This window comes from Echinops telfairi, unplaced genomic scaffold (genome assembly GCF_000313985.2).
Source record: "Echinops telfairi isolate 266 unplaced genomic scaffold, ASM31398v2 ScPeMD7_7404;HRSCAF=8442, whole genome shotgun sequence".
NCBI classification, from domain to species: domain Eukaryota; kingdom Metazoa; phylum Chordata; class Mammalia; order Afrosoricida; family Tenrecidae; genus Echinops; species Echinops telfairi.
The window spans coordinates 729,474-742,561 of NW_022111304.1; positions in this window are offsets into that span (position 1 = coordinate 729,474).

A 13,088-nucleotide genomic window follows, 5' to 3' on the forward strand; every position below is an offset into this window, starting at 1 on the left:
CAAATTAGGAAGCCTTTCACTCCCGGACCTTAAAATCTACGTTATGGCCATAGTAATAAAACATCCTGGTGTTGATATGATGATAGATAAAAAGACAAAGGAATTAGAATTGAGAAGCCAAAATACAAACAAGTAGCTATAGACAACTAATTTTGATAAAGAAATGAAACACATCAATTGGGCAACAAACAGCGTTTTTCACCAATGGTGCTAGAAAACCTGGATCTTCACCTGCAAAGAATGAAACAAGAGTCACACCTTCCATCACAGCATAGAAACAACCTCAGTATGGATCCAAGACCTAATATAAACCACACAACTATAAGGACCATAAATGAAAAAAATAGGGACAATCTTAAGAACCCTAATGTAAGGCATAACCACACCACTGAACGTAATGAAAAATACCCACATTTTGAAGAAAAATAAAGAACTGGAACCTCCTAAACCCAATCAGAAAAAGGACACAAGAAATGAACAGACAATTTACCAAAGATGACAGCCAGGCAGCCATCAACCATGTGAAGAAATGTGCACAATCATTAGCAATAAGAGAAATCAATATCAAAATGCTGATTAAGATGCTCAACATGTAAATATCTCTGAGACAGATTAACTGCAATGTTCAGCCAAGACCTTGTGACATTGTGGCTTAACCATTGTCCAGCTAACAATGAGATGGATAGTTCAAACCCACCAGGGTTATGAGCCAAACCAAATTCATTGCCATCAAGTTGGTGTGGACTCAGTGACCCATTTTAATTCTTTATTGTATCGAAGTGATAGATTTGTTCAGGGTTTAAATTCACATGCTATAAAAGTTGGAAATAGTTTAATTCAATGTTGTGGGGAATATTTAGCCTCATAAAACCCTCAAGACCAAACTTACTGCTCTGGAGACAATTCTGACTCATAGCGACCCAATCAAAATCAGGTTAGAACTCTCCCGGTGAAGTCCCAGACTGAACATCCTTATGGGAGAAGACAGCCTCATTTTTCTCCCTGGGAGTGGAGCTGGCAGCTTTGAGCAGCTGACCTGATAGTTAAAACATGCTCAACTATGCCACCATCATCTTTCTAACATCATAATTAGACATAAATACACCCATTTTATATGGCTTAATTTTTTTCAGTTTTTAAAATAACACGTGGTTGATTTGAAAGCTTTTCTCTATCTAAATCAAACAAACCTATACAGGACATACTATAAGTGCCTGGTACAATTAATTTATTAGACATTTTCTGTCTTCTCTTTTACTTTTTACCATATTTTTTAGTTTGTTCAGAGTACAGTCTCTTGGAAAAAGATGAATATTTCATTTCTACATTTAAATAAATTGTATTGGTGCACAGCTTAGACTTTACTCCAAAGTTTATTGAAGAAAATCAATGGAAAATGGGTGTCACCTTAATCATAATTTCTGTACTTGTAACCATCATACAAGTAGGAGTTCATGGAGAATATAAACTCTTAAACTCGCACATGCAGTTTAGTAGTTAGGCATTTATAATTTAACGTATAATTAAATAAATAAATAAGGAGATAAGATAAAAATATTGATAATGTTATAGTATTAAGACTTAATATGGATTTTGAACAAAAGGTATTATAATGTCAATTTATTATCCCCCAAAGTATTTGGTCTTTGTTGTTCAAGAACCATGGATTAAAATTAAAGAGTTTACATCATATTTTTGTGGCAATAAATAAGTTACTTAACTCACTTTTCAAAATAAAGCTGAATTATTTTAAAGGAAATTAATATTTTAAGGGTGTGTGACCATTACAATAAAAAAATCAAAGTACTTCATAAATTATATTGTACTAAATAATTACTTAAAATTAGCTGTTTAATTTTCTTTCATTTAGAATTCTAAACTCTGTTTTTAAAATGATATTGGTATTTGTGATTTATTAATGACAATATTTCAAAGGAACACTAAACTTTTTTATAATTCATCTCATTTAATCTTTATAACAATGTTATGAGGATTATTTCTTTATTTTCAAATGAAGAAATTGGGCCTGGAGAGACTATATAATTAAATAAATTCCAATAGCTAGATATTGTTAAATATAATATTAGACTATATGAACTTTAATTCTTTTCCCATTAACACAGTATTGCGTAGCCTACATTCAATTCAACACACACATATACAGTAGTTGTCTAGTTTTAAGATGTAAGAATTAATAAATGGATACATTAATATGCACATTCTCCTTTTGTAAAATTATTTTAATATATTTAGTTTGAATAACAGCAATATATTCTGTTTAATTTAATCAACAGTTGAGCTGATACAAATTCTATCAGAGTTAAGGAAAGGGAAACTTTCATTGCCTTTAATATACCCAACTTACGTCTGATATTCATTCAGTTTCACAAACTTGTAAAAGAACTGGAAGAGTGAAAATATTTGCAAATGCCATTGTTAGATACCAGGAAAGCCATACTGCCAGAAACCACTGCTTCACTTTTCCTTTGAATATAGGATCTTCTAAGGTCCTATTATGAATTGTTCTCATTGTGCCCCTGGGGAATCCACAACTGTTGAGTGGGAAATGAACAATAATAAAATATAGAAAAATATCAAAAAATGTTTTGGACCTTTATGGTGCAGTGTGTATGTAGACTATTTCAATCAGCTCTGTAATGTTGTATCTATTGGATCTGCACTGGCTCATGGGGATTAATTCAGGGAACCAAAATTGTCGTAAGAGGAAAGCACATAAAGCACTAAGGAATCTACAACAAAACCCACCTTAGTATTAAGATTGGAGAAGGAGGCTTCAGGGACTTTGTCCCGTGAGACAGAAGGGGAAAAAAAGGTTGCATAATTAACATGCCAAGAGTAGTAACAGGAGTTAGTGTCTTCCCTGTCTATCTTAAAACTTTCAGGCTCAAATTAGATAATAAATGGAAGGAGAAGCAATAACATTGTTCAGATTCTAAGGAGCCAATCAATACAAAATTGGCAGATATTTATCAGACTTTCAATGATATATAAAAGTATAACATCTTCAAGGGTGTTTTTTATTTGTTTTTTTTACTATATTATTAAACAAAGGCGATGATATTGGCTACTATTCTGGGTAATATGCAACTATCATACTAGCTACTACAGTCACCTGAAGCAAATTACTCAAATTGAGTACTAATTTACACATTTTTATAAAGTGAGGTAACCATGTCTGTTTTGTCTATAGCTATGAAGACTCAATAAAATATTGTAAAGAACTTAACTAATTGAGCAAATGTCACTTAAACAGTAAATATCCCCTGTAGAAGGGATATCATAATTTATTGCACTTCTATCAGACTTCCTGGGTCTATGAAAGTAATAATGGTTGCCTAAATATTCATCCTTGCTACTGAATTTAAAGATACACTTGTAATTAGGAGAGGCTCCAAAGGCAGAGAGAACACATGCCTTCAGTATAAGTTGGAAACAGTATTCATGAGTTTCAAATTGCAAATAGGAAAGTCACACTCAGACACTCAAATTGGGCAGATACCTCAGATATTGTGTAAAATATGATGTTTCAAAATTTTAATCTTTATTTCTTATCACATTAAGAAAAACCATTATACTGTGTTTAAAAGAGACTTAAGCGGTCGCTTTTTAAAAAGAAAGTTTGCTCTTTAATGTGATTATAATGTAAAATACTGCTGAAAGTTTTGAAGGAAGGCCCAACAATAGACACTTAAAGGTTTAAAAGACAGTTTAAACAATTTTGTTTTGTATTACGAGTAAGTTTGAGGGGTCCTGGTGACAGTGGTTAAAGAGTTGGGCTGCTGATCTCAAGGTCAGAAGTTTGAATCCTCTAGCTGCTCCTCTGGAGTGAGATGAGGTTTTCTACTCCATAAGAGTTACAGCCTCAAGACCCAAGGAGAAGTTCTACTCTGACATATAAGAATGGCATGACTCAGATTTGACTCCATGGCAGAGATTTGAGTGATTGTATTATGATTAGGGATAATAGAGAGATGGATATTGGGTAGTGAAAATAAACTAACTAATGAATAAGTTGCAATGTTATGATATTAACAAAAAGAAATTAAAGGAAAAAATTTTAATCGTTCTATTAGGGGCTCATACAACTCTTATCACGATCCATACATACATCAATTGTGTAAAACACATTTGTACATTCATTGCCCTCATCATTCTGAAAACATTTCCTCTCCACTTAAGCCCTTGGCATCAGGTCCTCATTTTTTCCCCTCCCTCCCTGCTCCCCACTCACTCATGAACCCTGGATAATTTATAAATTATTCTTTTGTCATATCTTGCCCTGTCCGACGTCTCCCTTCACCCACTTTTCTGTTGTTCATCCCCCAGGGAGGAGGTCACATGTAGATCCTTGTAATCAGTTCCCTCTTTCCAACCCACCCTCCCTCCACCCTCTCAGTATCGCCACTCACACCACTGGTACTGAAGGGATCATCCACCCTGGATTCTCTGTGTTTCCAGTTCCTATCTATACCAGTGTACATCCTCTGGTCTAGCCAGATTTGTAAGATAGAACTGGGATCATGACAGTGGGGGAGGGGAGGTGAGAGGAAGCATTTAGGAATTAACGGAAAGTTGGTTGTATTTCTCATCGTTGTTACATCGCACCCTGACTGGCTTGTCTCCACCCTGAGGCCCCTCTGCAATGGGATCTCCAGTGGCCTACAAATGGGCTTTGGGTTTCCACTCCGCACTCCCCCCATCATTCACTATGGTAAGATTTTTTGTTCTCATGATGCTTGATACCTGAGGCTTTCGACACCTCGTGATCACACAGGTTGGTGTGCTTCTTTCATGTGAGTTTTGTTGCTCCTGATCTAGATGGCCGCTTGTTTACCTTCAAGCCTTTAAAACCCCAGATGCTATATCTTTTGATAGCTGGTCACCATCAGATTTCTTCGCCACATTTGCTTATGCACCCATTTGTCTTCAGCGATTGTATCATGGAGGTGAGTGCACAATAATATGATTTTTTGTTATTTTATTTGAGAAAAAGACACAAATCAATAGACATTATATAAAATTACTAAAAAGTAATTTATACCATCCATGAAAGTTAAGGAAACACAGAATAATGTTTCTATTTTGATGGAAACTTAAACCTACCAATTTGTTTTACTGTGGTGATTTGAATGTTGCTGTGATGCTGGAAGCTACAGCCCCAGTATCACGAATACCAGTAGGTCATCCACAATGAACATGTTTCAGCAGAGCCTCCAGACTAAGATAGATTAAGAAGGAAGAAGAGGCTCATTCCTGAGAAGCTTGTTAGGTGCCACCAAGTTGGTTCAGGCTCATAGTGACCTATGTGCAACAGAAGGAAGCACTGATAAACAGCACCACACCCTTTTTGCACTATCCAAACAATGGTTCTTTTGTTTGAGACCATTTTTGCGGCCACTGTGTCAATCCGTACCTTTGGAGATCTTCCCTTTCCCCCAAAAATCTTTTCTTCACACCTTTCATTGTGAATTAGGGAGGTCTGCATATCAGATCATAATTTTTACATCTAGATATTTGAAAAGGTCTTAAATTCCCAATAGCTTGGCTTGCCCTCTTCTGCTCCCCATTCCACTTCCACCATCTTCCTATCTTCCCTGCACCCAAATCAGCAGTCATTCTAGCTTATTACTTTGATTTTATTTTTCTGTTGACTTTCTACTTTATCAAGTATGATGTCCTTTTCCCTGTTCTGGTAATCAAAATATGTGAGACAAGTCTTTTTGTTTTCTTGATGTGAAGGAGCATTTTGAATCTACTTATTTCGTAGACTGATTCGTTTATTTTCCTGGAAGTCCAAAAGATATGAAGAGATAGAGCCTGAGTCCATCACACCTTAGTCGACACAGTGACATCCATGCTCTTTGTGTTTTGAAGAGATTTTCTCCAACTGATCTCCACGATGCAATGTGTCCTTTAACTTCGTGACCATCGCTTCAATGAGCGATGATTGTGGATCTAAACAAGTGAAACGCTGGACAAGTTCAGTCTTATATTATGATCATTTCCATTGGTTCAGTTATGAGAAACCAACATGTTAGCGACTAGAAACCTAATGAATAACAGCATTATGTTTTCTTATATAGTGCATGGGTGTGTTTGCCTCAGGCTTTGAGAAAGCTCTCAGAATATGACTTGTGAGGAACTGCCTCCTCAAAGTAGCAAAGGTTTAATGCTTTGTATGTAGCAAGAACTTTACGAACTTTGCTGATGTGGCAGGAATCAAAATGACAAGGAACTGGTGTATCCATTAATAATTAGTACTTTGTACAAAATATCAATCCCAGAATATTGAAAGTCATCAAAAATAAAATGGAACTCATAAAGATTGATATCTGAGGTATTAGTGAGGTAAATGGATTGGATTGAATCATTTCAGTCAGATATTAAATGATGTTCTATGATGGAAATGACAAATTCAAAAGGAATTTTGTCAGATTCATCTTCAAATAGAACATTTCAGGATTGATTGTAAAGAACAATATTGTCTGTGATAGGATAATATTTATATGCCTACAAGGAAGACCAATTATTACCACTACTTTCCTATTTGTACACTTAACATTATAATATATGTTGAAATAATTGAAGTTTTTTTACGCAGTCTAAAATTGATAAAACATGTCGTTAAAGTGCACTGATAAGTCCTGGGTTTGCAACGTAAGAATTGGAAACAAGGCGAATCCCCTGAACAAAGAAGACACGTACGGCAAATCTTCCACATGCAAACATTATTTGATTTCTTGACTGCTGCTTCCATGATCACTGGCTGTGGATTCAGTAAAATGGAACCTTTTCAACTTTGATCTCTTTCCCATTTATCTGTTGTCAGAATTTAGGATTTCTTTACATTAAGTTGCAATCAATCTGAACTGTGTAACACGTGATGTCTAGCAGCAAAATGCTTCAGATGCTCTTGGCTTTCAGCAAGCAAGGTTGTGTCAACAACATGACACTCGTTTTGTTAACAAACCTTCCTCCCATCCAGATGCTGCGTTCTTCTTCACATATTTCACTTTCTCAAATTATTTGCTCAGAATACAGATTAAAGTATGCAGTGAAAGCATGTAACTCTGCAATGAAACCACAGAGTACGACTCCCTTGTTCTACATGGATGACTGCCTCTGGGTCTATGTACACTTTCACAAGAGCACACAGAACCAAGTGTTCTAGAATTCCTGTTCTTATCAATACTCGCAACAGTGCCACACTACCTTATGATTCACACTGAGAAATGCCTTTGCATAGTTAATAAAACACAAGTAAGCATTTTTCTGGATTCTCTTTCAGTCAAGATTCATCTCATGTCAGTAATTCTTTTCTGAATCCAGCTAGAATTTCTAGCAGCTCTCTCTGAATGTACTGTTGCAACTTCTTTAATTTCTTCTGTAAAATTTTACTTGCAAGTGCTAGTATTTTTATGGGTTGATAATTTTCACATTCTGTTTGTTTGATACCTTTCTCTGGAAGGGATATAATGATGGGTCACTTCGAGCTCTTTGGCCAGGTAGCTGTTTTCGTCCATCCTCTCCAGAGTCTAGGGAGTACTTCCAGTGTTTCATCAGCTTATTGAAACTTTTCTTTTGATAGTCCACCAAATCCTGAAGCTTTATTTACGCTAACACTGTCAGTGGAACTTAGATTTCTTTTGTAGAATCCATGCTTCTTGAACACATGTTACCTCTTGAAATAGTTGACTATCAACCACTTGTCTTGTGTGCAGTGACCCCGTGTATTCTTTCCCTCATCTTTTGATGATTCCTATATCAGTCTATATTTTTGTCCACATAATCCTGCAATATGTCAACTTGAGGTTTGAATTTTCTTCTGTTCTCAGCTAGATATATATTAGCATGTTCTTTGTTTTCTAACATCATCTCTTTACACATTTTACTATAATACTGTGGCTACTTGTGCTACCCTTTGAAAAAACCCTTTAGCTCTTTTGCTTCATCATTGCTTCCATTTGATTTAGCTACTCTGTATTCAAGAACACGTTTGGGGATAACTTCTGGCTCCCACTTGGAACTTTCCCTATTTTTTTGGTTTCTTTTTAATGACATTTTACTTTCTCATGTATGTTTCTGACATCATTAACAAACTTTTAGTTCTCCTATCATTTGTGTTCATTATGTCAAATGAGTTCTTGAGATATTCACAACATTCATGATGAATATACTTAAGGTTGTATTCAGGATCCAAAGTACATGAGACTGAATCTCTCCACTGCAGCTTCTAAGGAGCATTCTGGCCATACTTCTTAGAATTGTTTGTTCTTTGGGCAAATCCATTGTGCTATCCACGCTATAATTCAAAGGATCAATTTCACAGCAGTTTCCTTTATTGACTGTTGATCTCTGACAAGTATATTAAATGATTGAAAAATATCATGGCGTAGGTCAGGTGCACCGTAATCCCCCAAGGGTCATCTTAGCTCTCTAACACTTTAAAGAAGTCTTGTGTAGCAAGTTTGCCCACAGGAATATGTCATTGATTTTTAGGATGCTGCTTCCAGGAACATTGATTGTGGATAGAAGCAGAACCAAATCCTAAAAATTCAATCTATTCCCCATTTATCATGATGTTTTATCTATTGGTGGAGTTATGAGGATTCTCTCTCTCTCTCTCTCTTTGTTAGGTTGAGTTGTAGGTTTTCTGTAGGTTTTGATCTCTATGAATAAGTGCCTCAATTCCTCTTGGCTGTCAGCAAGCAAGGTTTATCACCTGTGTTGGGGATAACTTAAGGTATAAAGATGAAAACAATGATGGTAAAAATTACATTAATCAAAGAAAACAATGAAATACAAACTCAAGTCCATCATGACCCTGTCGGTCAGAATACAATGGCACTTGTGGGGTTCTGAGTCTTTACATCTTTATAGGAGTAAAAAGCCTCCTCCTCTTGTTGAGCCACTAGCAGTCTCAAACTGTGGCCTTTGTGGTTAGCAGCCCAGTGCACACCCCACTGCAACACCAGGGAAGAATTGAACCAAAGAAGCAGGATTGTCATCTACGTTGGTTTACTTTGTTTCTTGAGTTTTCGCTGAAAAACTTTTATGCACAGCTAGAAGTATAGTAATACAATAGAACTACTATGGAAATGGTATGGTGTGTTCTCAAAAAGCTAGCAATAAAGATACTATATGATCCAGTAAACTCATATTTTGGTGATAGCATATCTGAGACTGTGATAAGTGTAAAGGCTAAAAGCTTCCACAGTGGTTTAATGAAAAATGGCCAGAGAAGAAGAGCTGAGCAACCCAAAGTGGTCAAAGCCTGTCATGGCTGGTTTGAAAAATTCAAAAAATGTGCTCACTTTGTCAGCACATATACTGAAAAATCCAAAAAGAGAACAGGCATACGCAGTGTAGGGAGCCATGGGGAGATGAATCCGATAAATGAGTGGCTGAATTTGCTGAATATGTGCATCCTGAGGGTTTCATTCATCAGCAAGTCTGCAACTTCAATGAAACCAGACTTTTGGGGGAAAATAATGCCCAATAGGACCTTCATTACTAAAGAGGAAAAGGCATTGCCAGGCCACAAACCTATAAAAGATAAGCTCACTGTGTTGCATGGGAATACTTATGGGGATTTTAAAGCAAAGCTCATGTTGGTGTACCCATCCAAACACCCATAGTTTTAAACAGCAAAACATAATGAAAAATGAGTTAATTTTATTTACCATGTTGTGTTTTGATGTTTAACCTACTGTATTTATTTATTTGGATGATTTAAGGGGTATTTCCAAAACTTGGGACTGATAACTTGCATTAATGTCTTGGAAAGAAAGAATTTGGGGCCTACGAACAAATTACTTTGGTCTCCCATTATTTCTATTTTTTAAATCATTTTATTAGGGGCTCATACAACTCTTATCATGATCCATGCATACATCAATTGTGTAAAGCACCTTTGTACATTCATTGCCCTCATCATTCTCAAAACATTTGCTCTCCACTTAAGCCCCTGGCATCAGCTCCTCATTTTTCTCCTCCCTCTCCACTCACCCCTCCTTTATGAAACTTTGTTAATTTATAAATTATTATTGTGTCATATCTTGCCCTGTCTGATGTCTCCCTTCACCCACTTTTCTGTTGTCCATCCCCCAGGGAGGAGGTCACATGTAGATCCTTGTAATTGGTTCCCCCTTTCCAACCCACCCTCCCAGTATTGCCACTCACACCACTGATCCTGAAGGGATCACCCGCCCTGGATTCTCTGTGTTTCCAGTTCCTATCTATCCCAGTGTACATCATCTGGTCTAGCCAGATTTGTAAGATAGAACTGGGATCATGATAGTGGGGGAGGAGGAAGCATTTAGGAACTAGAGGAAAGTTGTGTTTCTTCATTGCTACACTGCACCCAGACTGACTCGTCTCCTCCCTGAGACCCCTCTGTAAGGGTATGTCCAGTGGCCTACAAATGGGCTTTGGGTCTCCACTCCGCACTCCCCCCCTCATTCACTGTGATATGATTTTTTGTTCTAATGATGCCTGATACCTGATGCCTTTGACACTTCGTGATCACACAGGCTGGTGTGCTTCTTCCATGTGGGCTCTGTTGCTTCTGAGCTAGATGGCCACTTGTTTACCTTCAAGCCTTTAAGACCCCAGACGCTATATCTTTTGATAGCCGGGTACCATCAACTTTCTTCGCCACATTTGCTTATGTATTCATTTGTCTTTAGAGATCATATCAGGGAGGTGAGCACACAATGATATGATTTTTTTATCTTTGATGCCTGATAACTGATCCCTCAGCACCTTGTGATCACAGGATTGTTTGCTTCTTCCATGTGGGCTATGTTGCTTCTGAGCTAGATGTCTGCTTGTTTCCCTTCAAGCTTTTAAGACCCAAGATGCTATATCTCTTGATAGCAGGGCACCATCAGCTTTCTTCATCACATTTGCTTATTCACCCTCTTTGTCTTCAGCGGTTGTGTCAAGAAGGTGAGCATCATAGAATGCCAATGTAATAGAAAGTATTCTTGTATTGAGGGAGTATTTGAGTGGAGGCCAAATGTCCTTCTGCTACCTTAATACTAAACCTATAAATATATGCACAAAAATCTATATTTCCCCATCCTCATATATAAATATATTTGCATATGTACATGCCTTTTTTTAGGCCTCTATAAATGCCCTTTGCCTCTTAGCTCTTTCCTCTATTTCCTTTGACTTTCCTCTTGTCCCACTATCATGCTCAGTCTTCATTTGGGCTTCAGTAATTCCTCTTGGTTACATTACCCTTAGTCATGCGCTACCAGGCCTCCTACACCCTCCTCACCACTGATTTGGATCACTTGTTATTCCCTTGTCCCTGGGTTTCTTAACACCACTACCTTTCCTCCCCACCTCCTCCTCTCCCATGTCCCCCCAGAACTGTCAGTCCCGTTGTTTTCTCTTCCAGATTGTTCATCCAGCCTATCACAGGAATGAGGTACCACCTAACACCCTCAAAGATAGCACAATTCAAAAAATCAGAAAGCAGCAAGTGTTGGAGGGGCTGTGGGGAGAGAGGAACTCTCATCTACTGCTGGTAGACCTGTAAGTATGTAGAACCACTAGGGAAATCGATCTTGTGATATCTAAAACAGATGGAAATTGAGTTACCAAAAGACCCAGTGAACCCTCTACTGGGAATATACCCAGAAGAGGCAAGAAAAAAATGAAGGCCAGACATCTGTTCTCCAATATTCATTGCAGCACAGTTCTCAATTGCAAGGAGTCGGAAACAACCCAAACTTCCATCAGCTGACGAGTGGATTCAAAAGCTGTGGTACATGCATATAATGGAGTACTACATATCACCAAAAAGCAGTGATGAACGTGTGAAGCACATTGATGCATGGGAAGAGCTGGGGAAAATCATGCTAAGCGAAGTAAGCCAAGCACAAAAGGACAAGTACAACATGAGTCCGGGGAGGTAAGCTTTAAAAAAAATAATGCAAAAGGGGCATAGGGAAAACACTACTGTATGCAAACATTCCTTCAGTGAGGACCAGGTAGCATGGCAGGGACCATACCAAATACAAGGATACATATGGTAGACAACTAGCAAGAAGGAGGGGAAAGGAAAAAATAATAATAAAAAAGAAATGGTTAGTGGGGGCCTAGAGCACTAACCCACCCAAGGGGAGGGTATTATTTATATGTCCACAGGGAAAGAGGGGCCAGACTTCAACATAGTGGTCCAAGTTGTGCATGCAACATGCCAGCGTCTAGTATGGAACAAGTGTAGAGGTCTGAGAGGCCGTCCCCAAACCCAGCTACTACGTGGACACCTGCCCCTCCCCCCAGAAGAATTTATTTCAGAGGATGACATTGAATCTGCAGCTCTGGGAGAGGGACATATCTGATTGGAGCACAGGGGAGCAGATGAAGGGGGAGGAGGAGAGAGTGGAGCACATCCTGGCCCACCAGGCCTTGAAGATGATGTTCCTGATTAGAGCAGCCAGTCCACAGAGAGGACCACATGGCAGTCCCACTATGAGACATGATGTCCCCCACTGACCCATAGCTCTATAGGGGACAGCACCAGAGACACAGTGTGGGAATTGTGCCAGATCTGATCCCACCACACCGAGGCAAAACACTGAGGAGGTACAACAGAACAGCAAGGGAACAGAGCGGCGAGGTCCCCAGGGAATGCTGAAGGTGGACTTTGGGGCCAGGGCATGGTGCCCCAACAGACTGGACTGCAAAGCACTCCTAAAGGCCAACAAACAATCCTTGAACTAACTACAAGCTTTTCTTTCTTGTGTTTTGTTTTGTTTTGTTTGCCATTACTTTTTATGGGAAAATATATATTCAGTTCCCAAACTTTTCAGTGTTTAAACGTGAATTTGAACAAATTGAGTTCAACAACTGATGATCAGTGCACTCTATATGTCATTTAAAATGGGCAAAACCAGTTGCTCTCTGAGTGGTGGCACTATATACATCAGAGTACAACTACTATACATACTTGAGGATAAGCCAACCTGAATATCAGCGAGGCACCTAGTTTTGCCACAAAAACTGCATTAAAAATGTGCTAAAAACCTCAGGTCATGCACGAGTGTATA